The sequence below is a fragment of the Rutidosis leptorrhynchoides genome, chromosome 7 (genome assembly GCF_046630445.1).
Source record: "Rutidosis leptorrhynchoides isolate AG116_Rl617_1_P2 chromosome 7, CSIRO_AGI_Rlap_v1, whole genome shotgun sequence".
Lineage (NCBI taxonomy): Eukaryota > Viridiplantae > Streptophyta > Magnoliopsida > Asterales > Asteraceae > Rutidosis > Rutidosis leptorrhynchoides.
The window spans coordinates 44,291,841-44,306,297 of NC_092339.1; positions in this window are offsets into that span (position 1 = coordinate 44,291,841).

Sequence of the window (14,457 nt, forward strand, 5' to 3'; positions counted from 1 at the left end):
CACACTAGGGTTTGAGTTTGAGGTAAAGTTAAGTGCATTCACATACTAATCCGTTTTTTATATTAACAAAATTTGAAGTTGAATTTATATTTATATTTAATATGAAAGATCAGACCATTCACAATTTTATAATGAATAACAGTATTGATTTTTTTATTTTATTTTTTGAAAAGCCCAAAATTTTATTAAAACATAAACAAATTACAAGGATTACAAGACGAGCTTAAGCTCTATTGTACAACTTGATTACAACACTATAGCTACTCGAAAACAAGAACAGTGACTATGCTATGGATTATAAAAAGGTACAAAGCTATGAGTTAATATGGATACACTAGATGTATGTAAAGGAATCACGATTCAAGGTAAAAGATCAATATCTCAAGTTTCCTTAAGGCGAGAATTTATCTTGTAATGACAAGTTGAGCATGATTAAGATACAATGCTATATAAATGGCGACAAAGCTTCGTCATCATACTCAATCAGTCCAACGCTATAAGGATCCTTAAGAATTGAACAAAAAACCTTTAATTAACCGATTCCTTTTTTAGTGTTCCCTGCCGCATCATATACTTTTGGTGTCGTTATCCAAGTTTGCCAATCAATTTTATTGTTTTTCCAACGACAATTTATCCACTCGAAACATTTAGATTATATCTCGGAGAATAAGAATGGACAACTTGATTTAAGCTTCCCAAAGACCCTTTCGTTCCTGTTTTTTCAGAGATAATAACACGTGACCCATCTCACGGCTTTCCAAATGGAGATACCATTTTTAGTCTTGAGATTAGGATTTGAACCGTAAGCAATATCATTGAGATTTGAGATGTGAAGGTTATCTAAAGACCACCATTTTCGGATTCTTTCCCATGTATCACAATAGGAGATGGTGCAATATTTCAATGTCATCATCGCACACCGGGCAACGTGTTGAGTCAAGGTCGATCCCGCGTTTGTCAAGCTCGGTTCTAACGGGAAGTTTATTTTGCTTAGCCCTCCACACAAATATTCCAACTGTTTGGGGGATTAATGGATTAAATGGTGTAGCGGACGTGTTAACATGACAAGTAGTGATCTCATTGAGAATATTAGTGAGAGATAAAGTAGTGAAAATTCCTTTTTTACCAAATTTTCAAGTCCATGAGTCGGACGGGTCATCAGAGAAATGAAAATGCATGAGTTTGGCCGAGAATTCCTGCATATATCATTAGTATCTTTTGGGTGATGGCCAAAGACGGTCACACGAGACAACCGTTTTCAGAATTCTAATGAGAATTTGATGAGCACAAACCTCCAAAAGAATTTCAGACATGTTGAAGATTAAGTTGTAAAGCTAGGCAATTAACCTAAAAAATATATATTCACATAAGTTTTAAACAAGAAACTAACATGAATTTTTACGTAAGTTATTTGCACGGATATGAGCTCGTAACATATCTTAGTGTTGTTCTGACACCATGATATGAGCTCGAATCTTACTTCTATCAAATGACAGTGCTAATCATTGAAATCTCAATTCCAGAGGACGTATCCTTCTCGCCATCCCAAACTGTAAAACATCATGGCATTTTATCAACAAGTATAAAACATCGATCTAGTCCCAAAACCATTGATTGATTAAGATCTAGATTAAAATAAACACGCTTCTATCTGCAATCAGGATAGACACGCGTGTTGGGACACCCAACAAAAATTGCACGACCAAAGATACCCGAACCATTTAACTTTGAAACCGCAACTCGAGTACATTCATGTTTAATTAGCGTACGTCACGAAAGCGCACCTCCATACATGTAACTGGGGGCGATTCTACATTGTGACTCGTGGGTCACGGGATACCACTAGTTTGAAATTTTTTATTACAAAGTGGAGTACTTTCCAGTTTGTCCAAGACACCATTAAATTTAATTATAGGACCCAATATATTTTTAAAATTTATAATTTATTTTAAGGTAAATAACCAATAACTAATGTACTTTTCAAATTGTATGTAACACTATTATTTTTAACTATATGTTCTCATATATTTTAAAATTTTATAGCTTTTTATTCAGGTAAACAACCATTGAATAGCATTCAAATATATGTAAATTATTACCGGAAAAAAAATGCGCAATCCATTAAATTTTAATTATAGAATCACCACTACACGTAACTATCTATACATCTCAATATTGAGAGAAGTTACGAGTTCACTAATAACACATTAACATATTAATACTCCACATTAACATGTATCACAAATGTGCACGTCAGCAAAACAAAATTTACATTACTCTAACATCGTTGTCTGTACTTGGCGTACGCATTCTTTCCATGTCAAAGCAATACTTTTAAACTTCTGACACACACAAAACTACAAAAGTATTACAATTAAAAATATTAACTACGGAGTAATAAATAAATAGCATGTTTACCAGCTGTTTAAGAAAATAGCATGTTCACCACTAAAAAACCTAAAATGTTATTTTAGGTTTTGGATTTGTTAGAAAATTGTGAAATACTTCCAATTAAGACTGTTGTATTTATTGTAAAGACAACAATAATAAAATTGATTGATGTGGCCAAATTTATATTTCATGGCTATTCATCATAGCCTTATTTGTATTTTGTTTGTTAGGTGTCTTTTTCCATCAACTTTTTAAAACTTGAATAAATCAATTCTTCCTTACACAAGAATTATCATCAAAAATTTAGGTTCGCCACATTATTGGTATTGTTATTATTATTATTTTATAATTAATAATAATAATAATAATAATAATAATAATTATTATTATTATTATTATTATTATTATTATTATTATTATTATTATTATTATTATTATTATTATTATTATTATTATTATTATTATTACATCCGTCCCAATAAATAGTTATGTTTAACTTTTTGTTGAATTTAAGATATAGTAATAAACTATATAATTTTTCCTTTATTTAATGTAGTTATAAATAGTAAATAATTAATTAACTGACATATTTAAAGTTAGATTTCCATTATTAAAAGGTACACAATTAAAACTTTAATGATATTTGATGATTATCTGAAAAATAGACAATAATTTTGTGTTAAACAAAATAGAAAGTTGAACAGTTTTTTTTTTTTTGGACAGATTGAGTATTATTATTATTATTATTATTATTATTATTATTATTATTATTATTATTATTATTATTATTATTATTATTATTATTAATTGTATTATTATTATTATATTATTATTATCATTGTTATTATATTATTATATTATTATTATTTTTTTATTATATTATTATTTCTATTATTATTATTTTTTATTGTCATTATCATTAATTATTATCATTATCATTATTATTAGATTTTTTAAATGTAAACCATAGAGATGTCTTTAGGACATTTAAAAATATTGTATATAAACAATTAGTTATTATTTTTAGATGTGAAGAATATCAAAACACAGGGGAGGCGCTCCGCGGCCTTGGAAGGCGCGACGCGGCCTAGCACTTGAAACAGAGCATCAGTTTTGAAAAACGACTATCCGGAGAATAGCCTTGGAGGCGCGGCGCGGGCACATATGGGGCGGCGCGGCTTCGCCTGGCGAGAAGTTTCCAAATTTATGTTTTTCTTGTTCTCCAAGGTGTTTTGGCCTATATAAAGCATCCTAATGTAACCCTCAGTTGTATCTACGAATTATATCAATAAAATCTCTCTAGTTGGTCCGTGGATTAAAGTAATCGACATTCGATTACATATAACCACGTTAAATGGGTGATTAATCTCAGTGATTAATCTTATTGTTTGGGTCCTATAATTCTTACAATTGGTATCTAGAGCTCAAGGTTCGAGTTAGGAACGATGGCGGAAGACGGTACATTAAAGATCGAGCGGTTTGATGGTAAAGACTTCGACTTTTGGAAGATGCAAATAGAAGACTACTTGTATCAAAAGAAACTTCACCAACCTTTGTTGGAAACCAAACCCGAAGGCATGAACGATGCCGATTGGATGCTCTTGGATCGTCAAGCTTTGGGTGCGGTTCGTCTTGCACTCGCCAAGAACGTTGTGTAGTGACCCGAACTTTTCCATGTTTATATATATTAATTGAGATTGATATTTACATGATTAAATGTTTCCAACATGTTAAGCAATCAAACTTGTTAAGACTTGATTAATTGAAATAGGTTTCATATAGACAATTGACCACCCAAGTTGACCGGTGATTCACGAACGTTAAAACTTGTAAAAACTATATGATGATATATATATGGTTATATATATAGTTAACATGATATTATGATAAGTAAACATATCATTAAGTATATTAACAATGAACTACATATGTAAAAACAAGACTACTAACTTAATGATTTTGAAACGAGACATATATGTAACGATTATCGCTGTAACGACATTTAATGTATATATATCATATTAAGAGATATTCGTACATCATAATATCATGATAATATAATAATTTAAAATCTATTTTGATATTATAAACATTGGGTTAACAACATTTAACAAGATCGTTAACCTAAAGGTTTCAAAACAACATTTACATGTAACGACTAACGATGACTTAACGACTCAGTTAAAATGTATATACATGTAGTGTTTTAATATGTATTCATACACTTTTGAAAGACTTCAAGACACTTATCAAAATACTTCTACTTAACAAAAATGCTTACAATTACATCCTCGTTCAGTTTCATCAACAATTCTACTCGTATGCACCCGTATTCGTACTCGTACAATACACAGCTTTTAGATGTATGTACTATTGGTATATACACTCCAATGATCAGCTCTTAGCAGCCCATGTGAGTCACCTAACACATGTGGGAACCATCATTTGGCAACTAGCATGAAATATCTCATAAAATTACAAAAATATGAGTAATCATTCATGACTTATTTACATGAAAACAAAATTACATATCCTTTATATCTAATCCATACACCAACGACCAAAAACATCTACAAACACTTTCATTCTTCAATTTTCTTCATCTAATTGAACTCTCTCAAGTTCTATCTTCAAGTTCTAAGTGTTCTTCATAAATTCCAAAAGTTCTAGTTTCATAAAATCAAGAATACTTTCAAGTTTGCTAGCTCACTTCCAATCTTGTAAGGTGATCATCCAACCTCAAGAAATATTTGTTTCTTACAGTAGGTTATCATTCTAATACAAGGTAATAATCATATTCAAACTTTGGTTCAATTTCTATAACTATAACAATCTTATTTCAAGTGATGATCTTACTTGAACTTGTTTTCGTGTCATGATTTTGCTTCAAGAACTTTGAGCCATCCAAGGATCCATTGAAGCTAGATCCATTTTTCTCTTTTACAGTAGGTTCATCCAAGGAACTTAAGGTAGTAATGATGTTCATAACATCATTCGATTCATACATATAAAGCTATCTTATTCGAAGGTTTAAACTTGTAATCACTAGAACATAGTTTAGTTAATTCTAAACTTGTTCGCAAACAAAAGTTAATCCTTCTAACTTGACTTTTAAAATCAACTAAACACATGTTCTATATCTATATGATATGCTAACTTAATGATTTAAAACCTGGAAACACGAAAAACACCGTAAAACCGGATTTACACCGTCGTAGTAACACCGCGGGCTGTTTTGGGTTAGTTAATTAAAAACTATGATAAACTTTGATTTAAAAGTTGTTATTCTGAGAAAATGATTTTTATTATGAACATGAAACTATATCCAAAAATTATGGTTAAACTCAAAGTGGAAGTATGTTTTTTAAAATGGTCATCTAGACGTCGTTCTTTCGACTGAAATGACTACCTTTACAAAAACGACTTGTAACTTATTTTTCCGACTATAAACCTATACTTTTTCTGTTTAGATTCATAAAATAGAGTTCAATATGAAACCATAGCAATTTGATTCACTCAAAACGGATTTAAAATGAAGAAGTTATGGGTAAAACAAGATTGGATAATTTTTCTCATTTTAGCTACGTGAAAATTGGTAACAAATCTATTCCAACCATAACTTAATCAACTTGTATTGTATATTATGTAATCTTGAGATACCATAGACACGTATACAATGTTTCGACCTATCATGTCGACACATCTATATATATTTCGGAACAACCATAGACACTCTATATGTGAATGTTGGAGTTAGCTATACAGGGTTGAGGTTGATTCCAAAATATATATAGTTTGAGTTGTGATCAATACTGAGATACGTATACACTGGGTCGTGGATTGATTCAAGATAATATTTATCGATTTATTTCTGTACATCTAACTGTGGACAACTAGTTGTAGGTTACTAACGAGGACAGCTGACTTAATAAACTTAAAACATCAAAATATATTAAAAGTGTTGTAAATATATTTTGAATATACTTTGATATATATGTATATATTGTTATAGGTTCGTGAATCAACCAGTGGCCAAGTCTTACTTCCCGACGAAGTAAAAATCTGTGAAAGTGAGTTATAGTCCCACTTTTAAAATCTAATATTTTTGGGATGAGAATACATGCAGGTTTTATAAATGATTTACAAAATAGACACAAGTACATGAAACTACATTCTATGGTTGAATTATCAAAATCGAATATGCCCCTTTTTATTAAGTCTGGTAATCTAAGAATTAGGGAACAGACACCCTAATTGACGCGAATCCTAAAGATAGATCTATTGGGCCTAACAAACCCCATCCAAAGTACTGGATGCTTTAGTACTTCGAAATTTATATCATATCCGAAGGGTGTCCCGGAATGATGGGGATATTCTTATATATGCATCTTGTTAATGTCGGTTACCAGGTGTTCACCATATGAATGATTTTTATCTCTATGTATGGGATGTGTATTGAAATATGAAATCTTGTGGTCTATTGTTACGATTTGATATATATAGGTTAAACCTATAACTCACCAACATTTTTGTTGACGTTTTAAGCATGTTTATTCTCAGGTGATTATTAAGAGCTTCCGCTGTCGCATACTTAAATAAGGACGAGATTTGGAGTCCATGCTTGTATGATATTGTGTAAAAACTGCATTCAAGAAACTTATTTTGTTGTAACATATTTGTATTGTAAACCATTATGTAATGGTCGTGTGTAAACAGGATATTTTAGATTATCATTATTTGATAATCTACGTAAAGCTTTTTAAACCTTTATTGATGAAATAAAGGTTATGGTTTGTTTTAAAATGAATGCAGTCTTTGAAAAACGTCTCATATAGAGGTCAAAACCTCGCAACGAAATCAATTAATATGGAACGTTTTTAATCAATAAGAACGGGACATTTCAGTTGGTATCCGAGCGTTGGTCTTAGAGAACCAGAAAATTTGCATTAGTGTGTCTTATCGAGTTTGTTAGGATGCATTAGTGAGTCTGGACTTCGACCGTGTTTACTTGAAAAATGATTGCTTAACAAATTTTGTTGGAAACTATATATTTTTAACATGTGAATATTATGTGATATATTAATCTCTTAACGCGTTTGATATTATGTGATAGATGTCTACCTCTAGAACAAGTCCCATTGACTCACCTAATAATAATGAAGAGTCAAATGTAAATTGGAATGATTCGTGGACTGATTCACAAGTTCCCGAAGAGGAACCGGAAGAAGAGTCGGAACCGGAAGAAGAATCGGAACCGGAAGAAGAATCGGAACCGGATGAAGAAATAGAACCGGTGGGGGAAATAATAAAACGGTTAAGTAAAATAAAATCCTCAACCAACCGACCAAGGTTAATTATGGTCAATGGTGTTTCCGCCAAGGAAGCAAAATATTGGGAGGATTACCAATTCTCCGATGAATCAGATTCCGACAAGAATTCCGATGATGTTATAGAAATTACCCCAACTGAATTTAAAAAGGCAAAAGAAAATAATAAGGGAAAGGGCATAAAAATAGAGAAATCTAATTCCAACCCCGATGAACTTTATATGTATCGTCAACCCCCGAAGTCCTTAAGTTTTAACAATGACCCGGGAACCTCTAAACCACCAGGTTTTTCTAAACCAATGTGGAAAATTACGGCTCGTATTAGGGGAACATCATATATCCCTAGAAACTTGGCAAAACGAACCAAAACCGAAGAAGAAGAAACGAGCGAGTCGGAATAAGATAGTTGTATTCGTGTGGTGTAATATATGTAATATAGTGTGCTTATGCTTTATGATATATGTAAAAATTGCTTGTATTAATAAGTATTTTTTTATGAATCTAACTCTTGTCTATTTTACAGTTTAAAAACACAAAATGGATAGACAACCCAATATTTTAAGAGACCTATCCGGAGACATGATTGATGAAATCTTGTCTAGAGTCGGTCAGAATTCCTCGGCACAACTATTTAAGGCGAGATCAGTTTGTAAGACATTCGAAGAACGTTCCAAGAATGTCTTGGTTTATAAGAGACTTTCGTTTGAAAGATGGGGGATATCACATTGGGAAACCCATAAGTTACGATGTGTTTACTTTGACGCATATATTGCGGGGAACCCAAATGCTATTTTACGCAACGGGTTAAGAAATTATTTTGACTCAATATATCCGAATATTGGACTTCGTGATTTAGAAAAAGCGGCTAACATGCAACATAAAGAAGCATGTTATGCTTACGGATTAGTAATGTTCGCTTCTCACCAAAGTGAGAACAAGAACATCGGGCAACAACTATTAAACAAAACGTTTCCACAAGTGATGGAGTCGGTAATTGGGGTAAGAAATGAGGTTTTTAGATTATTACGGGACTGTTGGACATTACATAACCCTCGTCCCTTTGACGACGTTACAACACGCTGTCTTATAAACGGCCATAACGGTTATGTTGCACAAGACCAAGGATGGGAAGTAGTCCTAGTAAAACCAGAATGCATGACTTGTTTCTGGACGTATGAATTACGTGTCTTTATTGCCTTTGCTGAACGACTTGTGTACTAGCTAGAATTATCTTCACAACTATCTTGTATCAAAGTTATTGTGTGCTATATTTCAAGCTTTATGTAAAATAAGCGGTATTGTAAGTTTGTAAAATATTGTATAAAAGTTTGAACGCGAAATATTATTATAATCAGTTTTTCATATAGAATTGTAGTAGTTGAATTGTATATTAGCTACTAAGTATGAACTTAACGGGTAGGTACTACCCGAATTTAAACTTATAAAACGCTAATATGAAGAAAAAGCTTTTATAAATGAGTTCATATTATGCTACGAAATACTATTAACTACTCTTAATATTCTGTATGATTAACTTGTTCCATTTGACTATTTTGAAGGAAATGGCACCGACTACTCGACACACCGTGAATATGAATGAAGAGGAATTCCGTACTTTTCTAGCTTCAAACATAGCCGCAGTACAGGCTGCGCTACATACCAACAATAACCTTGGATCTAGCAGTACAGGAAATCGTGTAGGATGCACCTACAAAGAATTCACTGCCTGCAAACCTTTGGAATTTGATGGAACCGAAGGACCTATCGGATTGGAACGGTGGACCGAGAAGGTCGAATCGGTGTTTGCCATAAGTAAGTGTACTGAAGAGGACAAAGTGAAGTACGCTACGCATACCTTCACAGGTTCTGCGTTAACATGGTGGAATACCTATCTAGAGCAAGTGGGACAAGACGATGCGTACGCACTACCGTGGTCAGCATTCAAGCACTTGATGAACGAGAAGTACCGTCCCAGAACTGAGGTCAATAAGCTCAAGACAGAACTTAGAGGGTTACGAACCCAAGGATTTGATATTACCACGTACGAAAGACGATTCACAGAATTGTGCCTATTGTGTCCGGGAGCATTCGAAGATGAGGAAGAGAAGATCGACGCATTTGTGAAAGGATTACCGGAAAGAATCCAAGAAGATATAAGTTCACACGAGCCCGCCTCTATACAACAGGCATGTAGAATGGCTCACAAACTAGTGAACCAGATTGAAGAAAGAATTAAAGAACAGACTGCTGAAGAGGCCAATGTGAAGCAAGTCAAAAGAAAGTGGGAGGAAAACGGTGATAAGAATCACCAATACAACAACATCTACCATTCAAGCATTGAGATGGCGCCGTTTGAAGCACTTTATGGTAGAAAGTGCAGGTCTCCGATTTGTTGGAGTGAAGTGGGGGATAGACAGATTACGGGTCCGGAGATTATACAAGAAACTACCGAGAAGATCATCCAAATTCAACAACGGTTGAAAACCGCCCAAAGTCGACAAAAAGAGCTACGCTGACATTAAAAGAAAAGATATAGAATTTGAAATTGGAGAGATGGTCATGCTTAAAGTTGCACCTTGGAAAGGCGTTGTTCGATTTGGTAAACGAGGGAAATTAAATCCAAGGTATATTGGACCATTCAAGATTATTGATCGTGTCGGACCAGTAGCTTACCGACTTGAGTTACCTCAACAACTCGCGGCTGTACATAACACTTTCCACGTCTCGAATTTGAAGAAATGTTTTGCTAAAGAAGATCTCACTATTCCGTTAGATGAAATCCAAATCAATGAAAAACTTCAATTCATCGAAGAACCTGTCGAAATAATGGATCGTGAGGTTAAAAGACTTAAGCAAAACAAGATACCAATTGTTAAGGTTCGATGGAATGATCGTAGAGGACCCGAGTTCACCTGGGAGCGTGAAGATCAGATGAAGAAGAAATACCCTCATCTATTTCCAGAAGATTCGTCAACACCTTCAACAGCTTAAAATTTCGGGACGAAATTTATTTAATGGGTAGGTACTGTAGTGACCCGAACTTTTCCATGTTTATATATATTAATTGAGATTGATATTTACATGATTAAATGTTTCCAACATGTTAAGCAATCAAACTTGTTAAGACTTGATTAATTGAAATAGGTTTCATATAGACAATTGACCACCCAAGTTGACCGGTGATTCACGAACGTTAAAACTTGTAAAAACTATATGATGATATATATATGGTTATATATATAGTTAACATGATATTATGATAAGTAAACATATCATTAAGTATATTAACAATGAACTACATATGTAAAAACAAGACTACTAACTTAATGATTTTGAAACGAGACATATATGTAACGATTATCGCTGTAACGACATTTAATGTATATATATCATATTAAGAGATATTCGTACATCATAATATCATGATAATATAATAATTTAAAATCTATTTTGATATTATAAACATTGGGTTAACAACATTTAACAAGATCGTTAACCTAAAGGTTTCAAAACAACATTTACATGTAACGACTAACGATGACTTAACGACTCAGTTAAAATGTATATACATGTAGTGTTTTAATATGTATTCATACACTTTTGAAAGACTTCAAGACACTTATCAAAATACTTCTACTTAACAAAAATGCTTACAATTACATCCTCGTTCAGTTTCATCAACAATTCTACTCGTATGCACCCGTATTCGTACTCGTACAATACACAGCTTTTAGATGTATGTACTATTGGTATATACACTCCAATGATCAGCTCTTAGCAGCCCATGTGAGTCACCTAACACATGTGGGAACCATCATTTGGCAACTAGCATGAAATATCTCATAAAATTACAAAAATATGAGTAATCATTCATGACTTATTTACATGAAAACAAAATTACATATCCTTTATATCTAATCCATACACCAACGACCAAAAACATCTACAAACACTTTCATTCTTCAATTTTCTTCATCTAATTGAACTCTCTCAAGTTCTATCTTCAAGTTCTAAGTGTTCTTCATAAATTCCAAAAGTTCTAGTTTCATAAAATCAAGAATACTTTCAAGTTTGCTAGCTCACTTCCAATCTTGTAAGGTGATCATCCAACCTCAAGAAATATTTGTTTCTTACAGTAGGTTATCATTCTAATACAAGGTAATAATCATATTCAAACTTTGGTTCAATTTCTATAACTATAACAATCTTATTTCAAGTGATGATCTTACTTGAACTTGTTTTCGTGTCATGATTTTGCTTCAAGAACTTTGAGCCATCCAAGGATCCATTGAAGCTAGATCCATTTTTCTCTTTTACAGTAGGTTCATCCAAGGAACTTAAGGTAGTAATGATGTTCATAACATCATTCGATTCATACATATAAAGCTATCTTATTCGAAGGTTTAAACTTGTAATCACTAGAACATAGTTTAGTTAATTCTAAACTTGTTCGCAAACAAAAGTTAATCCTTCTAACTTGACTTTTAAAATCAACTAAACACATGTTCTATATCTATATGATATGCTAACTTAATGATTTAAAACCTGGAAACACGAAAAACACCGTAAAACCGGATTTACACCGTCGTAGTAACACCGCGGGCTGTTTTGGGTTAGTTAATTAAAAACTATGATAAACTTTGATTTAAAAGTTGTTATTCTGAGAAAATGATTTTTATTATGAACATGAAACTATATCCAAAAATTATGGTTAAACTCAAAGTGGAAGTATGTTTTCTAAAATGGTCATCTAGACGTCGTTCTTTCGACTGAAATGACTACCTTTACAAAAACGACTTGTAACTTATTTTTCCGACTATAAACCTATACTTTTTCTGTTTAGATTCATAAAATAGAGTTCAATATGAAACCATAGCAATTTGATTCACTCAAAACGGATTTAAAATGAAGAAGTTATGGGTAAAACAAGATTGGATAATTTTTCTCATTTTAGCTACGTGAAAATTGGTAACAAATCTATTCCAACCATAACTTAATCAACTTGTATTGTATATTATGTAATCTTGAGATACCATAGACACGTATACAATGTTTCGACCTATCATGTCGACACATCTATATATATTTCGGAACAACCATAGACACTCTATATGTGAATGTTGGAGTTAGCTATACAGGGTTGAGGTTGATTCCAAAATATATATAGTTTGAGTTGTGATCAATACTGAGATACGTATACACTGGGTCGTGGATTGATTCAAGATAATATTTATCGATTTATTTCTGTACATCTAACTGTGGACAACTAGTTGTAGGTTACTAACGAGGACAGCTGACTTAATAAACTTAAAACATCAAAATATATTAAAAGTGTTGTAAATATATTTTGAATATACTTTGATATATATGTATATATTGTTATAGGTTCGTGAATCAACCAGTGGCCAAGTCTTACTTCCCGACGAAGTAAAAATCTGTGAAAGTGAGTTATAGTCCCACTTTTAAAATCTAATATTTTTGGGATGAGAATACATGCAGGTTTTATAAATGATTTACAAAATAGACACAAGTACATGAAACTACATTCTATGGTTGAATTATCAAAATCGAATATGCCCCTTTTTATTAAGTCTGGTAATCTAAGAATTAGGGAACAGACACCCTAATTGACGCGAATCCTAAAGATAGATCTATTGGGCCTAACAAACCCCATCCAAAGTACTGGATGCTTTAGTACTTCGAAATTTATATCATATCCGAAGGGTGTCCCGGAATGATGGGGATATTCTTATATATGCATCTTGTTAATGTCGGTTACCAGGTGTTCACCATATGAATGATTTTTATCTCTATGTATGGGATGTGTATTGAAATATGAAATCTTGTGGTCTATTGTTACGATTTGATATATATAGGTTAAACCTATAACTCACCAACATTTTTGTTGACGTTTTAAGCATGTTTATTCTCAGGTGATTATTAAGAGCTTCCGCTGTCGCATACTTAAATAAGGACGAGATTTGGAGTCCATGCTTGTATGATATTGTGTAAAAACTGCATTCAAGAAACTTATTTTGTTGTAACATATTTGTATTGTAAACCATTATGTAATGGTCGTGTGTAAACAGGATATTTTAGATTATCATTATTTGATAATCTACGTAAAGCTTTTTAAACCTTTATTGATGAAATAAAGGTTATGGTTTGTTTTAAAATGAATGCAGTCTTTGAAAAACGTCTCATATAGAGGTCAAAACCTCGCAACGAAATCAATTAATATGGAACGTTTTTTAATCAATAAGAACGGGACATTTCACGTTGTTGGTAATATCATGAATGAAAAGACAACGTTTAATTGTTTGAAGGCGCTCTCCAACATGTATGAGAAACCTACGGCGGAGAATAAGGTTTTTCTCATGCGATAATTGTTCAACACGAAGATGAAGGAAGGTATGAGTGCAACAGATCATATCAACGAATTCAACAATCTTGTTTCAAGATTAGAGTCGGTTGAAATCAAGTTTGATGATGAACTAAAAGCAATAATCTTGCTTTCATCATTACCGAAAAGTTGGCCAGGTACGGTTACCGCGGTTAGTAGCTCCACCGGTACTACTAAGCTTGCGTATGAAGGAATTAGGGATTTAATTCTCGGTGAAGACACTCGTAGGAGAAGTTCGGGGGAATTGTTATCCGGTTCTTTGTTAAGTACCGACAACCGTGGTAGGAAAGTTGATCACGGTGTGAAGAAGAGTAAAGGGAAGTTCAAGAAGAGGTA